Source organism: Ornithodoros turicata, chromosome 9 (genome assembly GCF_037126465.1).
Source record: "Ornithodoros turicata isolate Travis chromosome 9, ASM3712646v1, whole genome shotgun sequence".
Taxonomy (NCBI): domain Eukaryota; kingdom Metazoa; phylum Arthropoda; class Arachnida; order Ixodida; family Argasidae; genus Ornithodoros; species Ornithodoros turicata.
This window is the reverse complement of record NC_088209.1, coordinates 22,703,466-22,728,435: the sequence shown is the minus strand read 5'-3', so window position 1 is coordinate 22,728,435 and position 24,970 is coordinate 22,703,466. Positions and strand designations below refer to the sequence as shown.

At 46.1% G+C, this 24,970-nt stretch overlaps 1 protein-coding gene across 2 annotated transcripts in view; it reads left to right on the top strand.

The window, feature by feature from the left end:
* LOC135368375 (uncharacterized) overlaps nucleotides 1-24,970 on the top strand; it is a 240,734-nt gene that overhangs the window by 137,533 nt on the left and 78,231 nt on the right. The gene's annotated exons all lie outside the window — the stretch shown is intronic.

Here is a 24,970-nt window from a genome sequence, read left to right as displayed (position 1 = left end):
TCATAACCACCACTTGAGTCTGTGGCGACCACCTACCGTCGATGACGACGATGTCCATCGCAACAGCGGGCACGCGCTACGCGCCCGAATAAACAGTTGACCTCTGGGCTTCCTCCTGTGTGGCTGTCTGCTAGCTAGTTCCCACAGTTGGTGACCCGAACATTCGAACACCTCGGACTATTCGGCCTTCTTACCACCCTAAATTCTCCATCTTCTGCACCAAGCTTCCCAGGCCCACTCAATGTCATTCCCAGGCGGAAGCTGCCTTTTCCACCCGGCAACAGAGGTCACTCACCGCACGGCAAACCACCACCATGCGCCAATTCCACCTTCGGCAGCCATCGCCGTCAGCACCGCGTCCTCAGGTCAGCTTGGAAGGTTCGCACGAACGCCACCTCATTACCACCGCATTACCATCACCTGCCGGCCGTGACACCAGAGCCTCGTGCTCGCCGAGCGGTCGCGCTCGTCACGGCAGCCGACGTCACCCTCTCTGCAGCCGACGTCTCGGCAGCTCATCAGCGCGGCGAACAACGCCACACACGCGCAGCCAACACGGCCTTCAAACTCTCTACAACCAACTTGTAAACCTCTCTTCACGGCCCCGCAAACCTTCTGGCGCACATCGCCAAGCTGTTCCAAAGCGACTCAAAGCCACTCACGCGACTCAAAGCGATTCAAGCGACTGAAAGCGACTCCTTCAGCACCGCACCTGCCTCCCATCATCGCATCACCCATCTGCGTTCCGTCCCATGCTGCGTCATCACCACCTTCCTTTCGGAAGCTCCCACCCGCCTGCACAAGCGCGGGCTCCTGCTTCTGCTGCAACCTGCCCCACAACAAGCAACCTGCAACCACAGCTGCCGCTGTGTCTGGGCGGGGGAGTACCTGTGGCGACCACCTACCGTCGATGACGACGATGTCCATCGCAACAGCGGGCACGCGCTACGCACCCGAATAAGCAGTTGACCTCTGGGCTTCCTCCTGTGTGGCTGTCTGTTAGCTAGCTCCCACAAGTCTTTAGAATGTGGCCCTCATCTCCATCATCATCTCTCACTATCTTCATATGTATATCACTGGGGCAGCACCCAGCCTGCTGGCCGGCACCAGCCCCATATCATCGTCGCTTTGTGTGCGCGTGTGTGTGCGCGTGTGCGTGCGTGTTTGTGTGCATCAGACCCGTAAATTAAAAGGAATAGCGAGTGAGCAAACAATCGCCAATTCGTGGAAATGAACTGGCAAATAGACACGTGCTTAGTTCCCACGTGTGTTATTGTCGGCGATTCATGCTGCGATTCTTTACATACGATCTTCTCTTCAAAAGTAGCTCAGGTTCATTGCTTCCCGTTTCTATACCCACGTGGTCTCCACACTAAGCATATCTTGGGAGCAGCGGGTTCTGCATCGAAGATATTTTATGTGGATGGATAAAGCAGAGGGTGAGTGTCATACAAACACGGTAACGGCATCATTTCATCGCAGCTCAGATTGCGAAATCGCCATCGTGCACACTGCACATACTATGAACGAGAAAACGAATTAAAGTATCTTTTACGCGTGTAACGATCTTCCTTATGAATGAGTCATCGTCGGCACCTTGCCATAAAAGTGACGAAAAGGGCTCAAGTGCTTTCCTAGCAAACTACAACTACCTTATCAGTCGTAGTAGAATGCAATTGTAGTTCTAGTTAAAGTATTAGTTGTATATAGTATACAGGCCTGTATACTGTGATAATATGCATTTCAGGAGTCATATGCGAAAGCTCTCCTTAGAGTTGCCAACTACCATATCCGACACTGCTTTACTCGGCAACTATCGACGTCAATGGAGAAATGTTATACATTAAACCCAAGTTAGTTGTTAACGGTGCTACGTACAGATTTACGCCACAAGTTTGTCCTATATAGTTATTTTTATATAGTTCCGCTATATTGTTTTTTGATATATACCTTTTTATATATTTATTATATATAGCTCTATGCCCCATATAGCTCTGTTCTCTACCGTCGAAGAGCAGCACAGATTGTGATACTCTGTTTCTCAAGTACTGTAAAGATTTGATGTTTCTGTGCTGGAACGGCTGCATCGTTTCCGTGGGCCTATAAATGAAAGAAAATCGTTAAAAATCGAATACGTGACCAAACGCTGGGAAGGAGACCAAGCTAACGAGCCTGGAAAAAAGGCAAGACCGAGGTAGCAGCGGTACAGCAGATAGAGAAAGAAAACAGGAGTTAAGATTTCAGTAGACTGAATAAGTCACAGCCGCTGGCAGAACTCCTATACTTGTGTCCTTCCTTTTTGGTCTGCAGTAGCTCTGTAGACGTAAAATGGTCTGTCGGAGTATCCTTGGTGCAGGAACTCGACCTGCTAAAGGCAACTACTTCCGTTTTGGAGGAAGCGAAAATTATTGTAATATACATGGTTTTAATATACAAGCGAAAAGGTCGAGGCACTTTCAGCGTTTTATAGAAATCGAACTACGATCGATATAGTCAAAATACTTCCTAAGTATTCTAGTATGTGTTTTGCATGGTAGTAAGTTTGCATGACTGACTTACAAGTGTTCTGTATGCGAAAATGGCTCACAAGACTTGAATTATAAATGCATGTTCAGACTCGTTGAGCGACTAATCCAACGTCGGGGTAGATTCTTGACCCAGGTATAATGTGACACCTCCGTGTGCGAGTTAGGCGGAGCTCCATCTTGGATGAAACTGGAGCTTGCATCGTGTTCTTGCAGCCGAGGCACTAGCCACTTACTAAATATGTCGACGTTGGTAAATACATCCTGGCAGTGATGGCCACTAACTACTTCTACAGTAGTTTAACTATAACTACTAACTACTTCGCGATGGAGTAGTTTAACTAGTAGTTCAACTACTTTTCAGGTGAGTAGTTAAAACTACTTCTTTAACTACTGCAATGTAGTTTAACTACATCTATAACTACTTAACGTTGTCCATCAACACCAATCCCTTGTAGTGTTCTTGGACACCTAAATATGAATCACACGGAATGATAAACTTTGGCTCAAGCCACTGCTACGACAGTCAAATACAAAGCTTGCGGCGGGATTCTTTCTGTGCCTACGCGATAAACTAAGTTGCAGAATTACTTCACAGCAAATGAGGCTTCACTGGACAAGCATTAAAAGTGAAGATTTAGTACACATGCACGACACAATTGCTCTGCACCTCCGTTCTCATCAAACAAGTAGCTCGAGGTAAAAGTCGGAAGCACAATCTGCCGTAAAGCTTGCGGCAAAATCGGAAGTAGTTGGCGCCTTCAGTAACCTAACTACTGTAGTTAACTACTTAAAATAGTAGTTTAACTAGTAGTTGCCACTACATTTCTGCAAGTAGTTGATAACTACTTTTTAACTACAATCTGGTAGTTTAACTAGTAGTTTAACTACATGTAGTTAACTACTGGCCATCACTGCATCCTGGCACTGTCTTCTCACAAAAAAAAAAAGAAGAATCACTCGTACACCTTCCTACAGTTGCGCGATGGGCAATGGGGCAGTGTACCGCCATAACGGCGGAGAATGACCCACCACATCACCATCCCATTTATGTGTGTGTGTGTGTGTGTGTGTCCTACAGTTGCCGTCGCAAAGACTTTCATCTCAACCCTGTGCAACGTTGTACATTTCATCCGTTCTATATACTTAACGTTGAAAAAGATTACAGGCGCTTTATGCATGCAGAACAGTTTCGAGTTCAACCATGTGCAGTTCAAAATCGACTTTTCCTGGAAGAACGCCTTTAGAACGTCCTTATCTTCGTAATAAAACGTCCAGTAACACGTGACTACTTTCAAATTGCGAGGTTTTCGGTAATTAGAACCGGACAGGATAGAATCGTCTCTGACGAATGTCACGGTGTCCAGCTGCTATTCACAACATCTGACGCCGAATGTCCAGCGCGGAATGCCATAGAAGACAATTACAAGTCATCACGAAGGCATCACTGTGCCGATGATTACCTGGCGCTTATTGATCCATCGCCCCAATAACTGCACATGCTGCCTAATAAGAGACAGCCACTCCAAGTCGTAGCTCGCCTGACCCGCTTGGCAGAAAGAACTCCTTACAAAGACCGCAGAACGACCCGTCTGAAAGGACCCACAAAATACACAAAACGCCATCACTCACTGTCTGTCCTCGTACGACCAAAGAACTTCCTCTTGTATAGGCCATGCGGTCTTGCTGTCTTCTACACGCCCCGTAGCCTCGCACATTGTCCAAACCAAACCTTACTATAAACCACATAAAACGCTACCCTAAACGATAAGTGCGATGCTTCGAAATTTCGTTAAAAGGTTCGAATATATACATACGCAAAATTTTCAGGTCTTACAAATATCACAAATTCTCGAGAAATAGCGCTCCTCAACGCGGGTTTAGGTCTCAATTCTCTTTATCTCTCTCCTTATACCTTCTAGCCAAATCGAAGGTCCCCACCCTTCAACCATATCCCTTTTATAAAACATTAGACGAAAAAGACTGGTGATCTAATATTCATTGAGTACAGCGGTACATATAAGGTACGTTTACGAGGCAGACGGTTTACACAGTGTGCCTTTCGGATAATGCTTGTTCGTCCATTATTAGTAAAGCGACGCTATCTGGTCGGCTCAACTCAAGCAAACGGCGAACGGAACCTGACTTCCACGATGGGTTTTATGTCCATACGGAACGCATTGCGTTTACTCTGGAAACAAGTCTCAGCTATATAGTGAGCGAACAGACACTATCCTTAGATTTGTCTGCCTCCATTCGTGGAAGCAACGTTATTTGTATGTGACCGTAACATAAATGATGGATGGCAGCAGTGGCAGTCATAAAAGGCGTCGAACGTGTACTCTGTCGGTTGCCTACGTGGATATACTCTCGAGTGGAATACCTTCATACTGCCGCATTTGGTATGCATTACACGAACTTTAAGGGATCACATGCGGAGGATCGCGGCTTAGGACGGCGTCTCCGGGCTGCATTTGTCATGTTGCTATACAGTGGATGTATGCCTTGCGAGCTAGGTAGTTGCATTGTAAAATATTCAGTCCTTCAGACAGTATTTACGGTTCTCTTGATCTTTTCTTACACATCTCTATGTGTTCATACCGTCTATATGACGCTGTTATCTGTCTGCAAGTGCCAGTCGTTGAAACCAAGCATTATTGATGCTGTTTGTTTGTTTGTTTGTAACGAAAAAAAAGAGAGAAATTGAACTCCACGCTGTATTGATGCTGTATTGTGAGTACATAGGTGCGTTTGCATGAATGCAGAGTTGTGCCTAACTCGTTACAAGTAACTCGTTACTTGGTAACGGTTACTTTTTTCGGTAACGAAGTAACGATTCAGTTACTTTTTAAGAAATGGTAATAGTAACGGAATCAGTTACAAAAATTGGTAACTCGTTACTGACGTTACTCGTTCCTTTTCTTCAGCGCAGGGGAGCACATTTCGGCACTCTGTGTGGCGCAATGCGAGGACCTCCGTGACCCACGACCACGTGTGACTCAAAGTATTATTGCAGTCCCTCGTTGATGTGTTGTTGACGTGCTGAATCGTCTTAAACGAAGGCCCTTGTCTTTTCTCTTGTTTTCGTAATCTCCAACCATCACTCCTTCCCAAGGATGGGTACCAATTGTGCTATGGCTACAAAAAACGCGTTTCGACTTCTAGCCTTTTCTTGTCTTTGCTAAGCTTCAGGGAGCCCTAAATTATGACGCAGCCCCTCGTCTGTTTTTGGGAACCGTTGGTGATCGGTGGCACGAAAACCGGTGTCTTTTCTTGTGTTTTCATAACCTCCGATCACCCCCACTTCGGCAGCAGATGTCATCACACGAAAGAGAACGAAGATCACTGATGTAACTTTCGAGTATCAGCTTCTTGCGAAGTGCAATTTCTCATTAATAATGTGTTGAAGGCAAGTGACGGCATGTTAGTTGGCTCGCTTAACTATGCGGCGGTAACGAAAAAGTAACTCGTTACCTGTGAGTAACGAGAACTCGTTACTTTTGTATGTTGGTAACGAGTAACGTATTTAGTTACTTTTTTCTGAAGTAACGGGTAACGGTATTTAGTTCCTATTTTTTGGTAACGGGCACAAGTCTGCATGAATGCGACGAAGGTGTGAATCCAAGCCGCATTTCGAGTGAAGGCTATACATCTTCGTTCGCATGCGTGCACTTCGAGTCGTGCGCAGAGGCGACGCCGCGCAGTGTCATGTATGAACGTTAGTGGCGCACTTTTGCAGGTTTTCTTCTAAATAATCAATCAATCAATCAATCAATCAATCACGCACTTTTGCCGCTGTTTTCGGTGATCCGTCGTCTTCGCACTAATCGTGAAAATAGCCTGATCGAGTCAGTAGCTTCTTCATGACAAAAAAGAAAAGAGAAGACCGAAAGTAACTTTAGCCACATACGTTGTTGCACTTGGCCTTCAAGCGCTTCAAGCGGCCGCTGCCACGTGCCCTTGTGATTTAGAGCGTGAATTCATTATTTGAGCTATTTGGAAAGCGCGCTTGATCGCCTCCTGAAGTGGTGTTTCTCACTGATGTTTGACTCGCTAATCATTACGATCGTTTCTTCGCGAGAAAAGAATAGTACATGGCTGTGAACCTACCGTCATTGTCTCAGCCCTGCTGGCTGCGGCAGACACCGCAGCGAACTTTTAACTTCTAATCCGTGATCCTCCCCTTGCCGAAATGTGCGTTTTCCGTTTTCATTCGCTGTATGAATGAGCGTTCACCGCCTCGATCCCTATTTGTCGTCTTTTGTTGGTGACGCAAAGAATCTTCTGACCGTTGAAGTAAGTTCCGTACTGTACGCAGGCTCGCTCGGGGCTCGACATCTTAATTTAGCCGCAGCCGTATTGCTCGTTCTCTTCTTCATCTCACTGTCTGTCCGAGGTGTGGATCTAAGTAATCCCGAAGGGCTCACTTCACTTTCATCGCAGTTTATTACAACAGCGCACCCAAAAACTGCATGTGCTCGCGAAGCAAGCGAAGAGAGACATATTGTCTGGTCGCTTCTCCTGCGTACGCCGCGTTCGTGCAGTGAAAGCACGCTTTACAGGAGATGAGACGGAAGGACGCGCGGGCACACGGTTTGGTTGAAGAATGAATGAATGAATGAATGAGTTTTATTTCCACTTTAATTCGTGGTGGGAGCCGTGAAAAAAAGTCGCAGTAACGACTTGACAGGCTCACAGCTCCCATACAAAATGGCATTGGTTAAGCGACACGAAAAGCATCCGTGGAAGGTAAACTAAATGCATGCAATATGAATATATTGCTTTGACACTGTTAATGGATCAATACAGGACTCGTTCAAGATACATGGTAATATATATGCAACACTCTGTTCGCCATATCTGATTCTACATCGGGGGATATGCCAAAAGCTCAGGTCGCGATGATTATAAGGATATCCTTGCTCTTTGAGATCAAACAGTGATAATATATTAGCTAAGGACTTTTTATGAGCAGAGCGGTAGTAACACAAAAGTTTATATCTATACAGGTTATGAATATTACTCAACGAGTACCGTTCAAACAAACCAGTTGTGGTGTGATTATATGTTAGACAATCCAAAATTCGAAGGAATTTCTTTTGCAACACAAGCAACTTGAACATGAAAGAACTTATGTTCTGAGGCTGGAACGACATAAAAGGGACAAATACATACAAAGCCTCAATTTGCCTAAGAAATTAACGATGAAAGATGAAAGTCACTGAAAAGGTTAGCCAGCTGTAGGACTCGAATTTCTTTCACGTTGTGGGTTCGAGTCCTACAGCTGGCTATCCTTTTCAGTGACTTTCATCTTTCGTCGTTAATTTCTTAGGCAAATTGAGGCTTTGTATGTATTTGTCCCTTCTATGTCATTCCAGGCTCAGAACATCAGTTCTTTCATGTTCATCAGTTGCCGCCTGCGTCGATCCCGTCGTATGAATGTGTGTGTGAGTGAGCAAAAATGTAAGAGTGAAAGGAGGATGAGTGAGAGAGAGTGGCTGGTTTGTCCCTTCAGACGACGCACCCTGGAAGTCGCTGAGACGGCGTGTCAGCTTAGCTCAATTGGTAGAGCCCTGGACCGGCAATCCAGAAGATGTGGATTCGAGTCCTACAGCTGGCTAACCTTTTCAGTGACTTTCATCTTTCATCTTACGAGCAAATTATCTAGGTTACACATTGTGGTTGTTCCCCATGCCAACAAACGGTAGTTAAAATGTGAGTACATTAATGAGTTGTAAAGTAGCATCATAACTTGCTTGGTTAAATGCATACGATATCTACCCAGAAATCCAAGGATTCGCGATGCCCTGGAATATACGTCATTAACGTGCAACGACCAAGAAATTGTAGAGGAAAAAGTTACGCCGAGAATTTTGGCATTTTCTACTATGTCGACGACTGTATTATCTATTACAAGATTTACTGAGGGCTGAACTTGTCTATTTTTTTGCGTTGAAGAAAACCGCCTTGGTTTTACTGGCGTTAATTTTCAAACAGTTAAGGTCTGCACACTAAGGTCTGACTTGTAAAGTTTAACGAAGACAGCAGGAGTCTGAAACTCCTTGCATGTATATGACAGGAGGCCCAGCGTGCGAAGAGCGGAAGAACGGACCGCTGTGATATGTTCATGGAATAGCAGTTTGGCATCAAAAATAACTCCTAAATCTCGCATACTGTCAACACGACATATTTTCATGTCGGAGAAGTATCGAGAAGAAGTAAGAAGGAAGTATCGAAGTATATATATCTTTCCAGGTAGGAAAAAGATGGACCAAATTCCAGGAGATACGTTCTGGTGTTGGTAAAATACACTGGCTTTACGCAACATGAACAAAAACGCTGTTTAAACGTGAACAAGACATAGGCCTACATGTGCAATGCATTCTGCATTAATAGCGGCAGCAAGCAGCTAGCTCAGTTGCGCTGCTGCTTTATTCAGCAACGCACGGTGTTAAAAGGGCGTATCGCTGCTGCTTCATGTGCATCCATGCATTCCTCGTTGCAGAGTCTATGCACGTAGCTCCCTTTTGGAACAGGCAGAACAGCGTGCGTGACGCTCAGAAAAATCAAATAAAAATAAAAGTGAGGTCTACAATGGCTTTCCTTCATTTAATATGGACATAACCTCTGTATCTCCCCAGTTATAGCACAAGTGCCACCCGGAGGGCTCCGGAATTGAATGACCGTCCCTGCATATCGCTCTCTCCAATAGACTCCAAGCGTTCAGGAATGCAAACACCCAGTTGCACTGTAGATCGTAAACAACAAGCCTCCAGCGAAAAAAAAAAAAAGAGAAAAGCTGTAATACCTAAAAATACGCCCACGCATCATTTAAATACATATATATATATATATGTTGTGGAAGCTACTTTTCGACTCCGTGCTAGCGCCGCGACGCAACTGTGGCTATGAGCGGTGCACAGACGTGGCCAGAGGGAGAGAGGACAGCAAGAAATGGTGGAGGACAGGGGGTTAGTATGCGTCCTGGGCCGACTTCAGGGGGAACTGTGCTGACATTTCGTCTGGAAAGTCCCACGGCAAAACACAGGGGAAACCTCAGACAGCACAGCCGGTGGATTCAAACCCACCACCTCCCAGTCCTCAGCATGACCTGGGCTACCACCAACAATCGGACAGTATAGAATCTGTACCTTGATGACGGAAGGCATCCTGACGTGAACATACTCCAGAGCACAGGTCCTCTCTCTTCGTGGTGTTCCAACACGAAATGTAACGAAGACAAAACGAATCACGTGAACATTCACATGCACAGCCTGTCTCCATCCTATTCGCTTTTATCATTCCTCAATAACTGCAAGTCGTCGCACGTCATAACTCTTATTCAGAGAAACGGGCGATGCGGTTCGGACATCTGAAGTGCGAAAATAAAGCTAGCAAAGCCCTAGACTAAGCTGAGCTGAGCGTTCACGTAGTGCAAAGAACAGCAGCAGCAACTGCCATGTTTTGATGATCTTGTGCAATGAAACATGCAGATACGCAACGCTCACTCAGTCGTCTCCCCGAGAGGAGGTACTAACGCTTTACGTGTCATACTGCTTAAAGTTCGCTCGGTGCTTCTTTAACTATTTTCCTTATTGTCTTCGTACTGCCTGACTGTTGTTACTATAGCGCTGGACGGCATCCTGCTGCCCTCAGAATTGCTCCGTTCCTTCTGTAGTACGTCGTATACATTGCATAGAGCTAAGTCGAGCGTCTAAACACCTAACACCTTACCTTACATTTACACATTAGAAGGTGTAAACGAGACTACGCAGGGCGCACACTTTTTAAGGTGTATTTTAACATCCCTATGAGAGTTTGGGGTGCAACCCTCAGGGCAGAATAATAAAAATGCCTTGAAAATGTTAAAAGTTAAATATGAAAAGAGTGCTGTACTTAATTGTTATGTTGAATGTGTGCTACAAACATAATGGGCATGGTAACGGGTATTTCGCAGAGAGAGAGAGAGAGAGAGAATACCTGTTTATTTACAAACATAAAAGGCCGTCGTGTGTTGAGCGTCGGACATTCTATAATTAACAGCAGCAAGTAAAGCTATGTGCAGTTAGTGCAGGTGGCCCTGACCAGGGAGAGCACAGGGTTATCTCGCATGATCTGTTTGTACTTTCTGTGTGTAAGCGTACTGGGGTAGCCTGTTCGACTTCGTCGTAACTCAAATCCCTTTTTTTTTCTTTATCACATCACATCACATCACACGGGTTAAATATACCGCAGTCCACGTCATCCGCTCCTGTAATGTGTCTAAATTATGTTTTCAATGCAGAAAGAATAAATTCACGTTGAGCGCCCAAATTCTACATTACAGCCTCATCACGATACTTTAGACAAGGTATAACATACCATATTTACACCCTCAAAAACTCCGAAACGAGACACATGGGGGTGTAAAAAGGGGTGTAATACTGCTAGATACACCCATTTTACACCCTTATAGGGGCACTAAAAGGCAAAAACGAGTTTACTTCAATTTACGTTACACGCTGTGTTAATTTTAATTAATTACTCGTTATCATAATTCAAAACTTTGATTCTGTTACGGAGCTACAATCGAAATTACACCGGACTTTTTCTTGCTTTGCCGCTAAGCAGTGAACGTCGTTTCAGCTCGTGCATCGGTGTTATTATATAGTTCATGCTGCGCGTGCACGCGCGTGCCACGTCATGGAGCAGTCCCGCGGTGAAAAACATAGTGCGCGTTGCGAAGCGGAGTGGCGTCGCTGTCCGGAAGACGTAGAAGATAAATGTTGTCAATGGAACATTCGCGAGAACTGTTGTGAGCTACAATTCAGTGAATCGGTATTGAAAAACTGCAGCAGTGCGCATCATGCCGCACATATACAGAGTACTATACGATCGGACTCGTTCCAAAATCCACACGGCCACGATAGGTATGCGCGCGGTTCTATCTCGGATGCCGCCAGTCTTTGCCTCCTGCGGGGGGAATATGTTTAATAGAGTGAAAGAAAAAAAAACAGAAATGTCAGCCAGGCTATTGCCAGCTTGCCATTCCAAAAAAGAAGCCGAAAAATAAACGAAAGAAATAAAGGAAAGGAAAAAAATGAATAGAAAAATGGAAAAGAAAAACAGGCACGCAGTGCAGTGCAGTACAGTCACGAAAGGGGGATCTCATTCGTTGCCTCCAAAGACGGCTCTGTTTTTATTGCGTTTTTCTTCTAAATGGTAGCGCTGTGTGAACTAATTTTGCTTGCATTACACTAATTGAAACACGGACTTTCATTTGAGAGCAAGTTGTTTTTGCATTTTAGTGCCCTTTTAAAGGTGTGAAAAGATTTAGAGTGATACACCAGGGCTCATTGTTGTTTGCTTATAGTGAAAATCTAGTGCCTTGCAGCCTTGACAGTGCAGCATCGAATTGAGTTAGCATCGAAGCTACTTGAAATGAATATTTATCCTATGCAAAGACGCGGGACTCTGTAGTTCTATGGTGACCGATTGTCCATAGCGACATGAGGATTTTCTCAATTGTCTCTTTGCCAGTACGTTATTTTACAGTGTATATATAACAGGAACAATTGATTAGGCAATGCTATAATCAAGGGCGAAAGTGGTACCACCATAGAAAAGCGGGCATGTAACTAAAATGATCGAATGGTGAAGGATTCAGAGGGGTTTTTACATTCCTATATTTTGTCTACTATCATCCAAACGTCATTGTCATCGCCTCCCTCCGTCATCATCATCATCATCATTATCATTACCATCGCATGAGAAGCAACGCACTATTATAGCGCTGTAGTACCCGTCTCGTAAAACGGATGACCGTGCACATACCACAAAATAAAGGTCACAGGTCTGCCAGTGGATAGTCACACTAATTGGTAAATATATCCTGTCACGTGTTACTCTCCGGGTCCATATCGATTCCAACCTGCCTACTGTGTGTGTGTGTGCGTGTGCACAGGGAAGATTGATGTGGATGGTTCACGGTGGACCTGCTGAATTATGAATTCTCGTTGCATTTCGTCAGTGAGCATCTCCGAGGTATCTCTCTCTCTCTCTCTCTCTCCCCCTCTCACTGTCTTTTTTCGCCATGACGTTGTCGCGGTCGTTGTAATTTCTGAACACTGCTGCTGATATTCGTATCTCGTTACGCTAGATGTCATAATATCTTGCAAAGTATTTGTCGGGTGGCGTGTGTGTCTGCTGCATATTTTTCGTGCTTGTCTTTCGCTGTATGCGTGTCTCAGATTTTTAATTAATTTCCACCATGTTAGGGCATTAGAAGCACAGACGGACGTGTTTCAAATTGCACGTTTTCTTTTTCTTTTTTTCATAGCGCGCACTGTGGCATTCCCTCTACAGCGTGATTCACTCAATCTGCATACGTCTTGCATACGTCTGCATTATCATTAACTTGTTTGTTGACTGCATTGAAAAAAATAAATACTGAACAATGTTTCACTTGCCTCGAATTCTGCACGTTTAATTGTGTGTTTCTTGGAGTTTCGTTACAATCTTCTCAAACGTCGTCGCCTCGGAGGACAACAACAACAACAATAAATGAAGAAGTGACGATGACATGGGATGATTCCCCGTGGTAGCCACAGGACCCTACCCCACTTCACAGTGGGAGGAATACAAACTGAAAGAGTATGTAAAACGCACTCAATGCGTCTGGCCGCCATATCAAACATATTCAAGGCAAATTCTCTCGCTCCCCTAATATGTGATTTTCCGAGCGATCTGCCTTGCAGTCGACGACAGACTTCGCTTGGACATCGTGCGCCATAGGCATGAGGAACAACAACAAAAAAAAGAAAAAAAAAAGACTCCCCGGCAAGTCTCAGCCGCTGCCGGAATGTGAACTCTGCCCAATCCAGCCCCTGCTTCCCAGACTTCCCAGTTTTCGTTAGAGAAGCTGATAATTCGGCAGTGGAATAGATGCTGATACCGCGTTTCTCAATTTCCCTAAGGTTCGAGAGCTTAATGAGCCCAGTCGAAGTTTCATGACTTACTTCCGGGGCGGACAACGTACAGAACCTCAAGCGAAGCCTCCAAACTTACTCTCGCTACGGAAGTTCCCCCAGGGCAACATCTAATAAAACAAAAAACATATACACACACACATACATACATACATAAACAGAATATGCATGTGCCGTGTTTTCAAGCGAGCTCCGCAAACTATAATGCAGCCTACTCCGACGTAGGCTGACACCGCCAGTGTGGAATAATATAATTGGTCGCGTTTTGGGTGGAAATTCCCTGTCGATGTTAAGCTTCTTTTCCTGCCATGAAGTATTGTGTAGCGAAAAAAAAAAAGAAAAAGAAAAATAGGACAAGGGGCAAGCAAAGAGGCAGAGACGAGAGCTAGAGTTTGGCAAGACGACACTGGCGCCAGCTTTCTTCTCTGGTGGCGGGCGGAGGAAAAGTTTTCTAGCATATTCTACAAGCGTAGAAGACGATGCTGGCGACTCACACGTCATCGTGTGAACTCTGTCTTGTGTTGGGCCCGCCTCAGTAAATGTGTATACAATGCCGGATGAAATAACTTCAGGAAACGGCGAAATAACTGAAATAAATGCCGGACATAACTTATCCTTGCCACCACAGGTGGCACTGCTGGTAGTGAGCAAGGGCGTCCCCCGCACAGCCGAACGAGCCTATTAAGGAAGAATATACATACAATACTGTGTAAGTACAGGACGACTGACGGCAGGCTCGTGTAATATCGTTTGAGATACTCCATTTCCTTGTCTGACAACGAAATGGATGGCGTTCTTATGCACGTGCGTCTTTAACCGCGATATCGCTTCTGCCACAGATTCATTATGAACGGCATTTCAACATTAAGATGCATAATCACACGACCGACAAAGAAAAAAAGACTAGCGCCTTGTCTCACGATGCTCAATGAATACCTAGCAACCAACGGGAAAACCTTAGTCGTGGCACAACGCTGACATATCTGGACAGCTTTCCCATTTTATTTTTACATGAACATGCCGTTCATAATGAATCTGTATTCTAATGTACTGTGTTCTAACGTAATAACATTATTACGTTAGAACACAGTACATTAGAATACAGATTAATTATGAACGGCATTTCAACATTAAGATGCATAATCACACGACCGACAAAGAAAAAAGACTAGCGCCTTGTCTCACGAAGCTCAATGAATACCTAGCAACCAACGGGAAAACCTTAGACGAAAGAAGCAGAATACCTCGCGTGATTGAGTTTGGTGCAAATGGTTCTTGATGATCTACATTGAGTTTGCCTGCCCGCACGCATTTTTGCTCGTATATGCGCGCAATACATGCATTGAACAGTCACTTTCAAATGATTTTGGACAAATGCATGGTACGATCATCTGCATGTCTATGGTCCTACAGCCCAAGTTTGACAGTACAGGATTTATTTCGTTGCGCCGGACTCGCTACCAGAACATGTTGGTGGCCAGCTGGTTGGGGTCACCTGAGAAATTTCAGGGAGGGGTGTTGGAAAAATGCAGGGAGGGTGTACACCCCCCCCCCCCCCTGGGGGGTTGTAGGGAAATCCCTGACTGGTACACTTCATGATATCGATGACAAACGCTCTGAAATGTTATATTTCCATCTAAACTGTCACCCCCGAAGACCGTCGTCATATTGTTAATGGTGTCGCTTTCTGAAACTACGTCGACAGCTGTGCATAATGTGCCTGCATTGGCGAGTCCTTTAAGCAAGCAGTGACCTCGCAGCCGATAGTTCTCTAGAGCTTTGATATTTCGAAAGCGCGTGAGTTTGCCATTAATTATGGCGTCGCACTCTTCGCTCTTTCTTCTCATTCAAGACGGTCTCTTGCGCACAGGAAAATAGTATACCATGCAATTTATATGCGCGGAATGCAGAGGGACGAGTCCACCACGTGTTGTTGAGCTGGAAGCCCTCCAAGTGAGACGTGCGTGTGCTCCCTTCTGAGTGTTTCGCTCTTTCGCTAGGTCTATATCCTAACCGTGTATATTACGAGGGCCATGGCCGACAATATATCCGCAATATATATACTATATATACATATACATCTATATATATCCACCAATATATGCGCAATATCTCTATCCATCCTTGTGGCAGCCAAGGTCGTGCTGAAGACTGGGAGGTGATGGGTTCGAATCCTACCACCGGCTGTGCTGTCTGAGAAACCGGCTGTGCTGTGGAAGAAAAAACCCGAACACTGCTCCCAGAGCCGAAGTTCCGTCCCGTGTTATGTTGAGCATTCACACGGTGCCGGAATGTCGGGAGTCGTGTATTACGCACTTAGCAGACGACACCATCAGCGTCTTTTCCTGTCGTCTGCTACAGAATATCCTGTGGATGTGTCCCAGGATATCGCCCACGGATAACAGTGCTAGCGCCACCTAGATAGAGAGAGCCTGCTTACTCGTCGACGTGATGTACCAACTAAGAGTGAGCCAATCAAAACCGTGTTTTCAACGGCGGTAGCCAATCACGAACGAGCTCTCAGCGGTCGAAGCCAAGCAGACGAACCACCGTCGTCTGCGAGTAGTGATTGAACGTCACCGCGTACTAAATGGGAAAACTTTAAAATAAAGCGCAAAACAGTCCCGTATCTTTCTCGAGACTGATTTTCTGGGAAGCGTGTTGCACTTTTTGTCTACATATTCAGGTCTACCGGTTCCAAGTTAGCTGGAATCATTTGCGAGTCCTCGATTTCGCAGAACGGTGATTCGCAGTAGCAGACGAATTCTAACTTTATATGTCCATGTAGGGAAGGAGGGAGAGGAGGCAATAAGCAGACCTTCTGCATCTACGTGGCGTTGGCAGTGTACGTGAAGACACGACTTTGAGCGCTCGCGGTCACGTGACAGCAGAAAGCTATGACGTTTTTCGCATCTTCCGCTGAAGTATTCTGGGGAATGTCGCTGCTGTGAATACACGGCAAGTCTGTTGTCTGTAGTCTCTTTCACTTTGTCACTATTGTTACTGATACAGGGTTCACCCTAACGGTCCCGCTTTGTAACATGCACTGTTAATGAAGAAAATATTCCTATTCCGACGCAATACCAATAGACGACTTTCTGTTTACAAACATGTGGCGTCACGAGAAGAACGGTTCGAGGTTATATTTTGCCGTGGTTGGCAAGAAGCGGGAAAAACGGGTCGATTGATAGACTGATAAAGCTGATAGTGCCCATACCAGCATGCTTTGCGCGATGGTGTTACGGAATCAATGACGCAGGGCTGCAGGTCGTCTGTAATTCCTCCCGAATTTATTCCTTTTTTTTTTAAATGTACAATGACATCATTGACGTTGGTGATTACAAGAGTGTTGTGACCAGGGTGTCGAACCGAACCCGAACCCGAACCGAAAACCGTACCCGAACCGTTATTTTTGCCGGAACCGAACCCGAACCCGAACCGAAATTTTCAGAACACTGCTGAACCCGAACCGGAGCAGAACCATAAAAAATAATAGCGGTAACCGGTTCGCAACAAAACGGTTCGGACATAGAAGTCAGCACAAGAGTTTCTCTCTATCCCCGAACGAAGACACATCGGTATCATCATCACGCGCCTATATCATGGATTTCAGAAATTTTCACCTAGCAGTCAGACGACGACGTATAGTAAGTATACTTTCAGCATCTTTTTAACATGTTGAAGCGCAGTTGTCCTTGTGAGCGCCGCGGCTGGCGCCCCACGCACGCGGTGATGCGGCGTCGACTCTTCAGAGACGAGGTGCCACGCGGACGAATGCAACAGGAATGGAGTAGGCCAGTTATGTAGCTCTACACGACGAATATGTGATCAAATAAGCGCCCAAGATTTCTTTTTACACGTGAGCAGTAAAAATTAAACAAGTCAGAAACATGAGAAGTGGAGAAGGAGCGTACGCAGAACGGTGCCTGTTTGATTGGTCGTGGTTTGAAAAGTAAATGTGGTTCTGCTTATTGGTAGTGCAGTTGTGTCGTGGTACATTGCCTTTATGAGGTGGATTAACTAGTACACTGCTGCGAGCTCGGACAGAGTAAGGCTGGCAGGCTTATTTTCGACATGCTTCAGTACGGTTTCAGATCGATTCCCGCTGCGAAGGCAGTGTGCAGGCAAGTACTGTCGTCTATCTTACGCTGTCCATCTTATTAGGCTTCCTTTAAGTTTATCTTGCTGGCACTGTGCGTGTGAAAAAGAGATTTTGGGAACAGAATGTAGCGGGACAACACCGCTTCATCAGCGTGGACTCTATTTGCAATAAGTGTTCATCCATTTCTCTCGCTAAAGAGCTACCTCACCGCCAAAGACGTCAATGCAGACAACAGCAGTAAGCTATTAGCCACGCATTTCCTGATAAAAGCAGTTTTATGGAACATATAAAACGGAAGCGTTGAACCGGTTCGCGAACCGGTTCGGGGCTGCGAACCGGTTTGCGAACCGGTTCGGTTTTTGGCGTGGCCGAACCGGAACTGAACCGGAACGAAATCAAAACAACGCGAACCCGAACCCGAACCGAACCCGTATTTTTTGCGGTTCGACATGTGACCTTTTATGTTTTGACTGGACACGTATTAGTAGAAAGCTACTGAACGTATCGACAGAGTTTTTTCTTTTTGATTCGACTCCAAGAGAGGAGCAAACACTCAAATCCCTCTGATTTTGACCGCAAGTGAAATGCATGAAATGAAACGTCTTCCTGTAACGTCAAAGCAAATGCACATAATTCGGACATGATGTGGCTATCCGGGTTGTTGAAAGGCGTTGCAAACCGAAACGGTTTAAACTGCGACAGCATCTGCAAGATGTCTGTGTTGAAATCTGTTCGAGATTACAAATTATAAATACTGTATTAAAAATAAAATAAAAATGAAAAAGCGATGCGACTACATCCTTCGTAAGCGTTTATTCATTTAACCGCTATACTAACGCCCGCATAGCAACAGGAATGAAGGAAATATTGGCGACGCTCTGGGAGAAGCTTGGAGAACACAGGTTGTGCGGTGTTGCAGTGCAATACCTGGAGAGTACGGAGAAGCCCCGGGTCTCAATGGGCAACGCCCGGATCGATGAAAAGGATACGCTGGCGACGCACTAATGCTGTGAAACAAATCTTAGCTTGTGCTCTGTTTGCTCTTGTGTGTCTGCGATACTCTTTAAATTGCATCGACAGGGAAAGGTGCTAGTAGCGGATTACATTTCGGCGATAAGGCGGATCCCTTTCCCCCTCACAAATACTCCCTCTCTTTGCCTTTGAGTGGTAAACAATAGAGAGTTTTAAAATTGGAGACTCAAGTGATTTGGTGTAGCGTCGTGACCACTGCGCATGCGCAGGGGGGAATATGTTTAATCCGAAGCAAAAAAAAAGAGAGAGAGAAGGGAAAGCTTAGCCACTGTGTAGGCTTGCTATTCCCAAAAGATGTCAAGCAAACAAAAGCAGATACAAGCAGCTGAGACACAGAAAATTATGGGAAAAAAATACAGAATAAACAGCTCATGCACAGAACCGAAGCGGTGCTTTTGGGTTTTGGGTGCGCGCAATATTTCTCGAAGATAGCGTGTTGTTCCAAAGCTGGCTTGCATCGCTCTCGCGACCGACGAGAATCGTCGTGATCGTGTCGTCTGCAAGCGACCGAAAACGTGGACAACACTGAACGGTTTTGTTTTACATTGCCAATTATTTTCGCTTCTAACGACGCAATGTGTTTACAAAAGGCTTTTTTTTTTCGTGCTTTTTTTTTTTGTGTGTGTGTAGGTTTCGGTTGTGAGCCGTAGCGGGGCTGGAAGTGGTGAACGCAAGTGCAAGGTATAGCTTGGCAGGTGTGCCACTCTGCGTTGTGACAATCCTGTGCTATCCGCCGCGCAAGGGGAGACGAGGAGCTTTCCTCCTTTCGTCATCGTTGGCCTTCTTACAAATATTTTGGAACATCAAGTAGCGAATAATTTCGTTGGTGATGCGATAAAGAAAAAAAAAAGGAGATGAGTCATGGGATAATTCCGTTTAGTATTTCCAAAAAGTAAGATAAACCATGGAGCTCATATAACCTGCTTCTTCCGCGCGGTTTAATTTCTTTTTAATTCATCGAGTGGCATCCGTGCTTAGCTTAAGAGTGCTCCGATTCCGGTGTCAACTACATGGCTAATTCGTGTTAACCTTCTCTAATGTTTTCACCAGCATCGCAATCAGTCGTCTTTATCTCTTTCGAATCTGTCTCAAGAGGGGCGCTTCGCTGGTCGCCCTGATGGAATCACTAATGTACCGGCACCCCAGAGAGTGCTCCAAGAGCGGTAACGCAATCAGAGTTGGCCTCGCGTCGCAGTAACTGCTTACGACGTCACCTAATCTCCACTCAAGTTCTTCCCAGTCGGCGAAGTGAGTGACACGTTCCAACGCAACGCTGCTGACAGCTGTTTCGCTGCGCTGCCGAATGAGATGGAACGCAGGAGCACAATAGGGAGCGGTTCGTTGACTAGGAATGAGGACAAACTTTTAGACAGGAAAGTTTCGGTCCAATACTCGTCGGTTCGTGTGTCTTCCAACATGCAGTCTGATATAGATTTGTTCAGAATGTCGGTCCAGCAACTATTTACATGGGTACCAACCGTGTATTCACAGTAGCGACATCCTCATGGAATATTCTAGTGGAAGAAAAAGCAAAAAAACTGCTCACGGAGTCGAAGTTCCGCCCCGTGTTATGTTGAGCATTCACACGGTCCCGGAACATCGGGAGTGGCATATTGCGCACTTGGCAGACGACACCGTCAGCGTCTTTTCCTGTCGTCTGCTACAGAATATCTCGGCTGTGTCGCAGGATACCCCAACGGTTAGCAGTCCACGTGAACACACGGCGTCAAGAAGCTTTTCGCATCTTCCGCTGGAGTATTCTGGGGAATATCGCTCGTGTGCATACACGGTAAAGTGCAAAGATTTGTCTTCGTGGAAGAAATATGTCGTTACCATAACATCGGCACAAAAGGAACGCGATTCGTCCGTTGTGCCTACCGGTTTTCACTTTTCCTCTCTCTCTCTCTCTTGTTCTCAAGAAGCGCGACGCGGAGTGTCCTGTCATTGGTCCCTTCAAACCATATGTCCAATCATTGCAAGAGATCGCTTGAGGAAACCAATGGGATGTCGCTCAGCATTGTCGGGCTTCTTGAGAAGTACACAAGAGGGAAGGGGCGAACTGCGGTTGCTTTCAACGTATGAATCACGAATTACGCAGCGTGTGACTGCTGTTCCTTTTGTGTTGCTGTCAAAGTAATGCGATCTTTCATTCAGCGAGGAGGAATCTGAATACTCTAATGCCCCTTTAACATTGCCCGCAAAGGATACGGTAAATAATTTTCGGGGCTAACGTTCGGCGTTTATAATTGTCCATCTTTCATTTTCAAGTAACTTGAGGGCTACACAATTGAACTACAGCAGGGTACGCTATGGTCACGTAACGCATACTTATCTGTGTGAAGTTGTTCATCTACATATTCAACTCTAAAGGCTGAACCGCATGGCACGAAAAAACGAGCCGAATTCCTTCCGAACCGAAATTGGGACCGAACTTTTTTCGTGCATCGCTGCGCACCAGCGAGCTGGTTACCGAAGTTCGGCCAAAAACTACCACGGTTGCTCGCTTCAGTTGCAGCTTCTGTTGAGTAAGGCTACAGTATGTAAATTAGGTTTATGCCTACGTTGATGACAATGATGCCTTGCATCACTTCGGAAATGTTTTCCATGTCTCATCAACAGATCTTGGTGGGGTTGTGTTGATCTCACAAAAACAAACGGAATGGCCAGACGAGAGGGCGGCCTCGCTCTATCCGGTGTTAGCTACTCCTGCCTGTCCTTGCTTGTTCCTGTATGCGAATATTTTACCAGTTTTTCGTGCTCTTTTCTTACTGTGTCATTTTCCTTGCTGTGTGCTTTGCTGCGCCGTCTCAAGAGCATTGAAAGACGACGACGCGCTTGCTTACAGCGTCACTGGTTGCCATGGTTGCTGCGACGCTTCTTCCGGCTAAGCTGACATTGGCTGCCTCGTAGCTTTTCGGACGCCAACACTTCCGATTTCGGAGCAGAAACCTGGCTACGCTAGATCGGCCCGAATTCGGTCCGAAGCTCCGGTCGCCGAAAAAAGTTCGGTCCCGATTTCGGTTCAGAATAAATTCGGAAGGTTTTCGGGCCATGCGGTTCACCCTTAAGGCCAGTTTCCACATATAGCGCTTTGCTACATAGCACTAGAAAATTGCGCTATATTTTCCTCCTCGCATTGCTACGAACCGCTATGAAACCGCTCTTGTCAAAGTAGAGCCCCGGTCAACTTTTCTAGCGCTATGGTGGTGGTGGTGGTGGTGGTGATAGGGCTTGCCGTTGTCGGCCTCACGTAGCGCTATATTTTGAGCGGTGAGTCTGCGTTAACCAATCGTGAGCGTCTTTCAGCCGTGACGTCGCGGAAGCTGGAGTTTGTTTTGCTTCCGATCACTCGAAGCAGCAAGGCGGGAAGCGACGACGACGACGACGTGAAAATGGCCACGAGTTTGGTTTACCAATGCATGGGTGTTTGGTATAGTTTGATTACTACAAGCCCTATCACCACCACCACCACCACCTTGATTACTACAGTCTGGTATCGCGATCACAGCATCGAAAGTGTCATCCCCCTTCATGCTACGGATACCCGACGCCGACAGTAAGCAATCACGGTAGCACCGGTGCATCACGTCGCAATGAGATATCCCGTGACTCCTGCAGGATAGCGCTATGTGCTCGGTTGTATGTGAGAACGGCAGGCGGAAAAGCAGCGCAAGATTTTTAGGGCTATTTTCAAGCGCTATAAAGCGAAGCGCTGTATGTGGGAACTCGCCTTAGGAGCGCGCGATAACAGATGTCCCAACACGGGCCTCCACAAAGACGTTTCTCTGAGTGCTTCTTGTTCTTCTACGTGGAATTTGCGGGTGCCGCATTCTATACATACTCGCGCTCTTCTGCTGAAGCGCGTTTGACTAGCTCCCTGCGCTGTTTTTTCTTTATTATCCATTTTGCCCAAGATGGGCCTTTTGTGGGGCTCTTCTCTGCGGTGTTAGCAGCACTCAAGGCAATTGATGTGGCTGCATTTTCTGGAGCGTCAGAACTTCCCGAAGTTCGTGCAGTTTTGTCACTGGAGTGGCTCTCTTCGTTACAGCACGGATGTATTGTGTATGCAGTGCCGCTATTAAAAGGCATTATTTTAATACACGGCACTGTGCGCATGTACGCCATAGCGATGTAGCGGAACCTTCGAGAGCCTGCATAATGAGCCGACCGAGCCGACGCTCCAGCACACTAACGCCGTGCCGTAAGAGCACTCCTCACCTTTCTGCACACTGTGAAGCTCATCATTATATCTTCACCAGATTTCCGCGATGGATGCAACACCACTAACGTCCCTCTCGTCCCTCCTCTGGTCCAGTACCGCACAGATGATTCAAGGTCTCCGTCACTTTTTGGAGTTTTTGTCGTAAACCGGACTCTCAACCGTGCTTTGATCTCCTGATCTGCCATCTCTATCAACCCACTGATTTCATTCTCCCCAATCACAATCATGAAGTTGTTTGTTTCATGCTCTACAATTGGCACAGAGGCAGCGCCCGGCCTGCTGGCCGGCATCAGCCTCATCGTAACATCGTCTATTTATGTACGTGTGTGTGTGTGTGTGACATCTGGTCGCATACCGTGTTTTCCGCCCCTGTCAATTTTTAAAACATTAAAGCACTAATATTTTTTTTATTATTCCACAGGCTCAACTGAAAATTGTAATAGCAGTGTTGCGAAAGGTGCTCGCAAGACATCAATCTGAAACAGTGTTCTAAATGAAATTCACCCTCTTGGGATGATGTTTTCTGTTTGTTATGTTCTCTTTTCGTACGAGGGGTGTTCAAGTGAAACCAGGACTTTCTGTCTCCTGGGTGTACAAATGGCTTGCGCTACTTCATTTTCGTGATTTTCACACGCGACAGGTCCATGCGTTCACCACGTGGTGGCCCAAAGTTTGTGCAAAACAGAAGACACGTGCTGGACAAGATGGCCGACAACGAGGTGAGCGCGCACATCGAATTGTCATGAAGTTTCTCGTGAATGAAGGCGTAAAGTCATCTGAAATTCATTGAAGACTCCAGGCTCAGTATGGCCACGATACACTTAGCCGCAGCAAAGCGTTTGAGTGGTGCAAACGGTTCCGAGGCGGCCGTACATCAGTGCTGGACGATCCCGGCCGGGGCGGCTCAGAGCCCAGTGTCAGAGTTCCTGAGAACATCCAGCTAGTGCAGCGCCTAATCCTCAAGGACCGACGGATAACATGTCTCGAACTGGCTCGAAAGACGGGAACGTTTCTGTGGGAACGTTGAACACTATCATTCATGGACACCTCCAGTTTCGGAAAGCCGAGCCCAGTGTCAGAGTTCCTGAGAACATCCAGCTAGTGCAGCGCCTAATCCTCAAGGACCGACGGATAACATGTCTCGAACTGGCTCGAAAGACGGGAACGTTTCTGTGGGAACGTTGAACACTATCATTCATGGACACCTCCAGTTTCGGAAAGCCTTGCCTCCTCGCCAGAGGAGTCTTCCTCCTAGAGGACAATGCACGCCCGCATACCGCGCATCTCACGATACGCACCTTACAGGAACTTGGCTGGGAGTTGCTGCCACATCCCCCTTACAGTCCAGATCTCGCCCCCAGCGATTTCCATCTCTTCGGGCCACTGAAGGCCTTCCTTGCGGGCCGCCACTTCAGCTGCGACGACGAAGTGAAGAATGCGGTCCGATCATGGCTGCTACGCGCCGGTAAGGATTTCTACGCTGCTGACATCCAAGCCGTCGTGAAACGCTGGTAAAAGTGCATTAGTGCAGCTGGAGATTACGTTGAAAAATAAAACTAATTTCTCGCCTGTAAGTTCATTTTACTTTTGCGAAAAATGGAAAGTCCCGGTTTGTCTTGAACGCCCCTCGTATATCACATCATTTAGAACGATTTTTAAATAAAATACACTTTTGTATGGTGTGGAACTTACACCACAACACTGTGTGTCATATAGCATAAGCCGTTTACACCGACACGGTCTAAAGAAAATACTATGTTCCGTATGGAGTCGATGTCTAATCACGCAGATTTCAGAGAAGATTTTTCTGTATGTGGTGAGGTGGACGATCGGAGTGAAGGCATTATGTGGCTCTAACAACTGCACGAGCTCAAACAGTGCCGGTGTTTACATCAACCTGAGTAGAATTACGTCGTGGACGTCACGTGGGAAAACGTCACTTATGCCTCACATTTTCGCTAAATATTCAATCTATACGGCAGTAGATCTTGCAGTCTACACGTGCATCGTTCGGCAGAACGCGCAACCATTTCTTGCAATATAGAAAATAGTTTGCATGTCCTTATTCAATCTTATTGGAATATACGGTTGGAAAGCTAAAACCTAACCTTTCGATAGAGGA